The 8,511-nt window shown below is 53.2% G+C and overlaps 1 protein-coding gene across 34 annotated transcripts in view; it reads left to right on the forward strand.

The window, feature by feature from the left end:
- LOC115931432 (decreased expression in renal and prostate cancer protein) overlaps nt 1–8,511 on the forward strand; it is a 407,507-nt gene that overhangs the window by 79,662 nt on the left and 319,334 nt on the right. For 33 of the 34 annotated variants that reach the window (XR_010131404.1, XR_010131396.1, XR_010131402.1 and 30 more), the window contains 2 exons: nt 8,059–8,116; nt 8,210–8,442. The gene's annotated coding sequence lies outside the window, so the exon portion shown is untranslated. Of the gene's footprint in view, nt 1–7,515; nt 7,832–8,058; nt 8,117–8,209; nt 8,443–8,511 lie in introns of those variants that run through there. The other variant, XR_010131418.1, reaches the window with a different exon arrangement.

Raw genomic sequence — 8,511 nt, forward strand, 5'->3', positions numbered from 1 at the left:
TGGAGTCAGGGGCCATGATCCAAGGAATGGGGGTGGCTTCTAGAAGCTGGAAAAGCCAAGGGAACATATTAGAGTCTCCAGAAGGAATGCAGCCCTGCTGACACCTTGACTTTAGCCTTAATAGACCTAGTTTGGGTTTCTGGCCCCTAGAACTGTAAGATGGTAGATTTGTGGTGTTTTAAGCCACTAAATGTAGGAAACTGCAAACTATGTTGCAGCAGCAAGAAGAAATGAACATGAAGCCAGGCATGATGGCTCATGCCGGTAATCCCAGCACTTTAGGAATTTAGGCAGGAGGATCACTTGAGGCCAGGAGTTCAAGACCAGTCTGGGCAACATAGTAAGACCTTGTCTCTACAAAAAATGAAAAAATTGGCCAGGCGTGGTGGCTCACGCCTGTAATTCCAGCACTTTGGGAGGCCGAAGCAGGGAGATTACCTGAGGTCAGGAGTTCGAGACCAGCCTGGCCAACATTGTGAAACCCCGGCTCTACTAAAAATACAAAAATTAGCTGGGCGTGGTGGCACGCACCTGTAATCCCAGCTACTTGGAAGGCTGAGGCAGGAGAATCACTTGAATCTGGGAGGTGGAGGTTGCAGTGAGCCGGGATCGCACCGTTGCACTACAGCCTGGGCAAGAAGAGTGAAACTCTGTCTCAAAATAAAATAAAATAAAATACTAAAAAATTTAGCCAGGCATGGTGGCATGAACCTGGAGTCTCAGGTACTCGGGAGGCTGAGGTGGGAGGATCGCTTGAGCCTGGAAATTTGAGGTTGCAGTGAGCTGTGATTTCGCCACTGCACTCCAGCCTTGGTGACAGTGAGATCTTGAAAAAAAGAAAGAAGAAAGTAAAGAAAGAAGAAATGAGCATGGTGGGCATGGGGACAGATGGCAATGTTAAATAGAATGGTCAGGGGTGGCCTCCTAAGTGAAAATTGAGTAAAGATTTGAAGGAGGTGGCCAAGGTGCTGAGGGAAGAGGATTGTAGGCAGAAACAATAGAATAAACTGTCTGAGGTGTGTCTCTGGCTCTGGAAGGAGGCCCATGGAGCAGATGGAGAGAGGAAGAGAATTAGGGGAGGGAGCCAGGGAGTTGCTGGGTGGGGATCAGTACAGATCACATAAGCCCTGGGAGGTTATTGGTGGGGCTTTGGCTTTTACTCTGACTGAGATGGGAACTGCGGGAGGGTTCTGAGCAGAGAGGCGACATGATCTGTCTCCCGATTTAAAAGCATTCTCTGGCTGCTGAGTTGAGAAAGACTGTGGGAAGATGTGATAGAAGCATGGGGGCCAAGCTTTGGCAACATCCAGGCGGGAGATGATGGTGGTCCTGACCAGGGTCGTGGTGGTGTTGAGAGATGGTCAGAGGGGAGAAGTAGGGGAGGAGGCCAGGGAGTTGCTGGGTGGGGATCTTTAGTAGATGTCGAAGACAATCAACAGGATTTCCTGACAGACTGGATATGGGGTGTGAGAGAAGGCAGGGGTCAAGGTTGAGTTTGATTGTTACTGAAATTATTAAGTAATTTTAAAAAACACTACTGCCTTTCCCAATCCTACCAAGTATGGGATGCTAGATTAAAGAAATCTCTTCAGGCTCATTGCAATGGCTCATGCCTGTAGTCCCAGCTCTTTGGTAAGCAGAGGTGCGAGTATCTTTTAAGGGCAGGTGTTCAAGACCAGCCTGGACAACACAGCAAGATCTGCTCTTTACAAAAATATTTTTCAAAATTAAATAAATGTAGCTAGGCATGGTGATGCGTACTTGTAGTTTCAGCTACTCAGGAGGCTGAAGTGGGCAGATCTCTTGAGGTCAGGAGTTTGAGGCCAGCTTGGGCAACATAGCAAGAACGCTCACTCTACAAAAAAATTAAAAACATAACCAGGCATGGTGACACTCAACTGTACTACCAGCTACTGGGGAGCTGAGGCAGGAAGATGGCTTGAGCCCAGGAGGTCGAGGCTGCAGCGAGCTGTAAATGCACAGCTGCACTCCAGTCTGGGTGACAGAGCAGTACCTGTCTCACAATACAAATAAAAATACAAGTAAAATAATATCTCAAGTCAGAGCCTTTTGGCTCTGCAGCCCTTGCAACCCCTTAGCCGTGCAGTGGGGTTTGCGTTGCTGGGAATGAGGAGACCCCTGCCCGGTGTTGTTGCCTGACTAATCAGTGTTTTAAAACATACATTAATCGGGGTGGGTGCGGTGGCTCACACCTGTAATCCCAGCACTTAGGGAGACCTAGGCGGGTGGATCACCTGAGGTCAAGAGTTCAAGACCAGCCTTGCCAACATGGTGAAACTCCTTCTCTACTAAGAAAATACAATAATTAGCTGGACATGGTAGTGGACGCCTGTAATCCCAGCTACTTGGGAGGCTGAGGTAGGAGAATCACTTGAACCTGTGGGGCGGAGGTTGCAATGAGCTGAGATTGAGCCACTTCACTCCAGCCTGGGCAAGAGAACAAGACTTTGTCTCAAAGAAAAAAAATTATTATATCAACGTGTAATGGTTTTATTATTAATATGTAATGAATATTAAATATTTTTAAAATCTTATATCAACATGTAATGGCTTTAATATGTGATGAATAATATTTAAAAATTTGGGTCTTATTTTCTAGTTTTCATATAATTATCAACAGAAAGAAATAGTCTTAGAGATCTTCAATAAAGTTAAAAAAGGTAAAGGGATGTTAGACCCCAAAAGACTGAGAATTTCTAGTTTACAAATATTCAGACTAAGCCACATACAACTTGCTACTTGAACTATTTTTTTTCTTTGTTTTTTATTGTAGGAGATGGGGTCTCACCCTGTCACCCACGCTTGAGTACAGTAGTGCTATCACAGCTCACTGCAGCCTTGAACTCCTGGGCTAAGGGTACTCCTACCTGAGCCTCCTGAGTAGCTAGGACTGTAGGTATACATGACGATACTTGGCTAATTTTTAAATTGTTTTGTAGACATGGGGTCTCACTTTGTTAGCCAGGCTGGTGTCAAACTAATGGCCTCAAGTGACCCTCCCACCCCTGCCTCCCATCCTAGAGGTATGTGCCACCACAAGGAGCACTTGTTCAATTTTCTAAAGAAGAAATTTCTAAAGTAAGGCTGTGGGATGATGGCAGGAAGATAAAAGAAAAACAGAAGAATAAGTTAAAATGACTTATTCACACATATTCTTTTGACAGCAAGAAGAACTGTTAGTATATACATTCCTTACAAACAAACAAACGGCAGATAAACAATGTTGTATAGGAACTTCAACACACACTGTACAATATTCCCACTTTGCTGACATAAGTTATGGAAATTTCGTGGTTTACTTGAGTGTCGCTAAGAGTATTTTGCTTCTCTGATGATTTTTATCGACTTCCTCATCTGTTAACTTCTCTCCAAAATATGTCATGTCACGACATACTGCCGCTGCACGAACACGGCCAGTGTCTTCCTATTAAACATGTAGAATGCTTTCCTAATTTCTCTTTTTACTCTCTGTCTTTGTGTTCTGCATTTTCCTTACTTTTATAGTCAGAAACTCCAGAAAGTCAATCGTACTAATTTATCACGATTCGCTTTATTAATTTATACTATGCTTATATGGAATTTTGCCGAACAGACCTCATTACAATTTGTGCCAGGGCCCAGGGTTAGGGTTGTTTTAGGGTCAGGGCCAGGGCCCAGGGTTAGGGTTGTTTTACGGTCAGGGCCAGGGCCCAGGGTTAGGGTTGTTTTAGGGTCAGGGCCAGGGCCCAGGGTTAGGGTTGTTTTAGGGTCAGGGCCAGGGCCCAGGGTTAGGGTTGTTTTAGGGTCAGGGCCAGGGCCCAGGGTTAGGGTTGTTTTAGGGTCAGGGCCAGGGCCCAGGGTTAGGGTTGTTTTAGGGTCAGGGCCAGGGCCCAGGGTTAGGGTTGTTTTAGGGTCAGGGCCAGGGCCCACGGTTAGGGTTGTTTTAGGGTCAGGGCCAGGGCCCAGGGTTAGGGTTGTTTTAGGGTCAGGGCCAGGGCCCAGGGTTAGGGTTGTTTTAGGGTCAGGGCCAGGGCCCAGGGTTAGGGTTGTTTGAGGGTCAGGACAAGGGCCCAGGTTTAGGCTTGTTTTAGGGTCAGGGCCAGGGCCCAGGGTTAGGCTTGTTTTAGGGTCAGGGCCCAGGGTTAGGGTTGTTTTCGGGTCTGGGCCCAGGGTTAGGGTTGTTTTAGGGTCAGGGACCAGGGATAGGGTTGATTTAGGGTCAGGGCAAAGGGTTAGGGTTGTTTTAGGGTCAGGGCCCAGGGTTAGGGTTGTTTTAGGGTCAGGGCCCAGGGTAAGGGTTGTTTTAGTGTCAGGGCCCAGGGTTAGGGTCGTTTTAGTGTCAGGGCCCAGGGTTAGGGTTGTTTTAGGGTCAGGGCCCAGGGTTAGGCTTGTTTTAGGGTCAGGGTCCCGGGTTAGGGTTGTTTTAGGGCCAGGGCCCAGGGTTAGGGTTTTAGGGTCAGGGCCAGGGCCCAGGGCTAGGGTTTTAGGGTCAGGGCCAGGGCCCAGGCATAGGGTTGTGTTAGGGTCAGGGCCAGGGCCCAGGGTGAGGGTTGTTTTAGGGTCAGGGCCCAGGGTTAGGGTTGTTTTAAGGTCAGGGCTCAGGGTTAGGGTTGTTTTAGGGTCAGGGACCAGGGTTAGGTTTGATTTAGGGTCAGGGCCCAGGGTTAGGGTTGTTTGAGGGTCAGGGCCCAGGGTTAGGGTTGTTTAAAGTCAGGGCCCAGGGTTAGGGTTGTTTAAAGTCAGGGCCCAGGGTTAGGGTTCTAGGGTCAGGACCCAGGAAGAGGGTTTTAGGCTCAGGGCCCAGGGTTAGTGTTTTAGGGTCAGGGTCCAGGGTTAGGGTTTTAGGGTCAGGGCCCAGGGTTAGGGTTTAAGGGTCAGGGCCCAGGGTTAGGGTTTTAGGGTCAGGGCCCAGGGTTAGGGTTTTAGGGTCAGGGCCCAGGGTTAGGATTGTTTTAGGGTCAGGGCCCAGGGTTAGGGTTGTTTTAGGGTCAGGGCCAGGGCCCAGGGTTAGGGTTGTTTTAGGGTCAGGGCCCAGGGTTAGGGGTGTTTTAGGGTTAGGGCCCAGGGTTAGGGTTGTTTTAGGGTCAGGGCCCAGGGTTAGGGTTGTTTTAGGGTCAGGGCCCAGGGTTAGGGTTGTTATAGGGTCGCGGCCCAGGGTTAGGGTTGTTTTAGGGTCAGGGCCCAGGGTTAGGGTTTAAGGGTCAGGGCCCAGGGTTAGGGTTTTAGGGTCAGGGCCCAGGGTTAGGGTTTTAGGGTCAGGGCCCAGGGTTTGGATTGTTTTAGGGTCAGGGCCCAGGGTTAGGGTTGTTTTAGGGTCAGGGCCAGGGCCCAGGGTTAGGGTTGTTTTAGGGTCAGGGCCCAGGGTTAGGGGTGTTTTAGGGTTAGGGCCCAGGGTTAGGGTTGTTTTAGGGTCAGGGCCCAGGGTTAGGGTTGTTTTAGGGTCAGGGCCCAGGGTTAGGGTTGTTATAGGGTCGCGGCCCAGGGTTAGGGTTGTTTTAGGGTCAGGGCCCAGGATTAGGGTTGTTTTAGGGTCAGGGCCCAGGGTTAGGGTTGTTTTAGGGTCAGGGCCCAGGGTTAGGGTTGTTTTAGGGTCAGGGCCCAGGGTTAGGGTTGTTATAGGGTCGCGGCCCAGGGTTAGGGTTGTTTTAGGGTCAGGGCCCAGGGTTAGGGTTGTTTTAGGGTCAGGGCCCAGGGTTAGGGTTGTTTTAGGGCCAGGGCCCAGGGTTAGGGTTGTTCTAGTGTCAGGATCAGGGCCGAGGGTTAGGGTTGCTTTAGGGTTAGGGCCAGGGCCCAGGGTTAGGGTTGTTTTAGGGTCAGGGCCAGGGCCCAGGGTTAGGGTTGTTTTAGGGTCAGGGCCAGGGCCCAGGGTTAGGGTTGTTTTAGGGTCAGGGCCAGGGCCTACGGTTAGGGTTGCTTTAGGGTCAGGGCCAGGGCCCATGGTTAGGCTTGTTTTAGGATCAGGGCCAGGGTGCAGGGTTAGGCTTGTTTTAGGGTCAGGGCCAGGGCCCAGGGTTAGTTTTGTTATAGGGTCATTGCAAGGGCCCAGGGTTAGGGTTGGTTTAGGGTCATGGCCAGTGCACAGGGTTAGGCATGTTTTAGGATCAGAGCCAGGGCCCAGGGTTAGGCTTGTTTTAGGGTCAGGGCCAGGGCCCAGGGTTAGGCTTGTTTTAGGGTCAGGGCCAGGGCCCAGGGTTAGGGTTGTTTTAGGGTCAGGGCCAGGGCCCAGGGTTAGGGTTGTTTTAGGGTCAGGGCCTTGTCCCAGGGTTAGGGTTGTTTTAGGGTCAGGGCCCAGTGTTAGGGTTGTGTTAGGGTCAGGGCCAGGGCCCACGTTTAGGGTTGTTTTAGGGTCAGTGCCAGGGCCCAGGGTTAGGGATGTTTTAGGGTCAGGGCCCAGCGCCCAGGGTTAGGGTTTTAGGGTCAGGGCCCAGGGCCCAGGGTTAGGGTTTTAGGGTCAGGGCCCAGGGCCCAGGGTTAGGGTTTTAGGGTCAGGGCCCAGGGCCAAGGGTTAGGGTTTTAGGGTCAGGGCCCAGGGCGAAGAGTTAGAGTTTCAGTGTCAGGGCCCGGGGCCCAGGGTTAGGGCTTCAGGGCCAGTGCCCGGGGCCCAGGGTTAGGGCTTCAGGGACAGGGCCGGGAGCCCAGGGTAAGGGCCTCAGGGACAGGTCCGGGAGCCCAGGGTTAGGGCTTCAGGGTCAGGGCCCGGGGCCCAGGGTTAGGGCTTCAGGGCCAGGGCCCGGGGCCCAGAGTTAGGGCTTCAGGGCCAGGGCCGGGGCCCAGGGTTAGGGCTTCAGGGTCAGGGCCCGGGGCCCAGGGTTAGGGCTTCAGGGTCAGGGCCCGGGGCCCAGGGTTAGGGCTTCAGGGTCAGGGCCCGGGGCCCAGGGTTAGGGCTTTAGGGCCAGGGCCCGGGGCCCAGGGTTAGGGCTTTAGGACCAGGGCCCGGGGCCCAGGGTTAGGGCTTTAGGGCCAGGGCCCGGGGCCCAGGGTTAGGGCTTTAGGGCCAGGGCCCGGGGCCCAGGGTTAGGGCTTTAGGGTCAGGGCCCGGGGCCCAGGGTTAGGGCTTTAGGGTCAGGGTCGGGGTCCCAGGGTTAGGGCTTTAGGGTCAGGGCCCAGGGCCCAGGGTTAGGGTTTTAGGCTCAGGGCCAGGGTCCAGGGTTAGGGTTTTAGCCTCAGGGCCCAGGGTTAGGGTTTTAGGGTCAGGACCCAGGGCCCAGGGTTAGGGTTTTAGGGTCAGGGCCCAGGGCCCAGGGTAAGGGCTTCAGGGCCAGGGCCCGGGGCCCAGGGTTAGGGCTTCAGGGCCAGGGCCCGGGGCCCAGGGTTAGGGCTTCAGGGCCAGGGCCCGGGGCCCAGGGTTAGGGCTTCAGGGACAGGGCCGGGGGCCCAGGGTTAGGGCTTCAGGGACAGGGCCCGGGGCCCAGGGTTAGGGCTTCAGGGCCAGGGCCCGGGGCCCAGGGTTAGGGCTTCAGGGCCAGGGCCCGGGGCCCAGGGTTAGGGCTTCAGGGCCAGGGCCCAGGGCCCAGGGTTAGGGCTTCAGGGTCAGGGCCCGCGGCCCAGGGTTAGGGCTTTAGGGTCAGGGCCGGGGTCCCAGGGTTAGGGCTTTAGGGTCAGGTCCCGGGGCCCAGGGTTAGGGTGATTTCCAGGAAGTGACCTCACAACGACTCAAGCTACCACTTACTGTTGATTGTGATGAAATGCCAGCTGAGGCACACGCCTTGGGAGCTAAGTGGTTGCTGCCCTTGACTACTATGAAGACTGGTGTGGGAAGGGTCGATTTGGATGCACTTGAGCAGGGGTCCCCAACCCCTGAGCCATGGAGCCGTAAGGAGCCACACAGCAGGTGAGTGGTGTCGAGTGAGGGAGTGAGGGAAGCTTCGTCTGTATTTACAGCCACTCCCCTTTGCTCACATTCCCACCTGAGCTCCACCTTCTCAGATGGGCAGCAGCATTAGATTCTCATAGGAGAACGCACCCTGTTGTGAACCGTGCATGTGAGGGATCTAGGTTGTGCTGTGCTTATGTGAATCTAGTACCTATTGATCTGTCACTTTCTCCCATCACGCTCAGGTGGGACCATCCAGTTTCAGGAAAACAAGCTTAACACGCCCACTGATTCTACATGATGGTGAGTTCTATAATTATTTGATTATATATTCCAGTGTAATAATGGAAATGAAGTGCCTAATAAACGTAAATGTGCTTAAATCTTTTGGCCCAGCTCCTACCTCCCGGCAGCCTCGCCAGGCCCAGAACTCTCTCCAGTCAGCCTCTACAGACCAAGCTCATGACTCACAATGGCCTATTGAGGCCCATACCCTACCTCACGGCAGTCTCCGCAGATGAGCCTACTGCCTCACAACAGCCTCCACAGGCACAGCTCCATCGTTACAATGGCCTCTTTAGACCCAGCTCCTGCCTCCCAGCCTTCTCTCCAGGCCCTGAACTTTCTCCGTAAGTTGAGGTAGCTGGGACTGTAGGTATACATGACGATACTTGGCTAATTTTTAAATTGTTTTGCAG

The sequence above is a fragment of the Gorilla gorilla genome, chromosome 18 (assembly GCF_029281585.2).
Source record: "Gorilla gorilla gorilla isolate KB3781 chromosome 18, NHGRI_mGorGor1-v2.1_pri, whole genome shotgun sequence".
Taxonomy (NCBI): domain Eukaryota; kingdom Metazoa; phylum Chordata; class Mammalia; order Primates; family Hominidae; genus Gorilla; species Gorilla gorilla.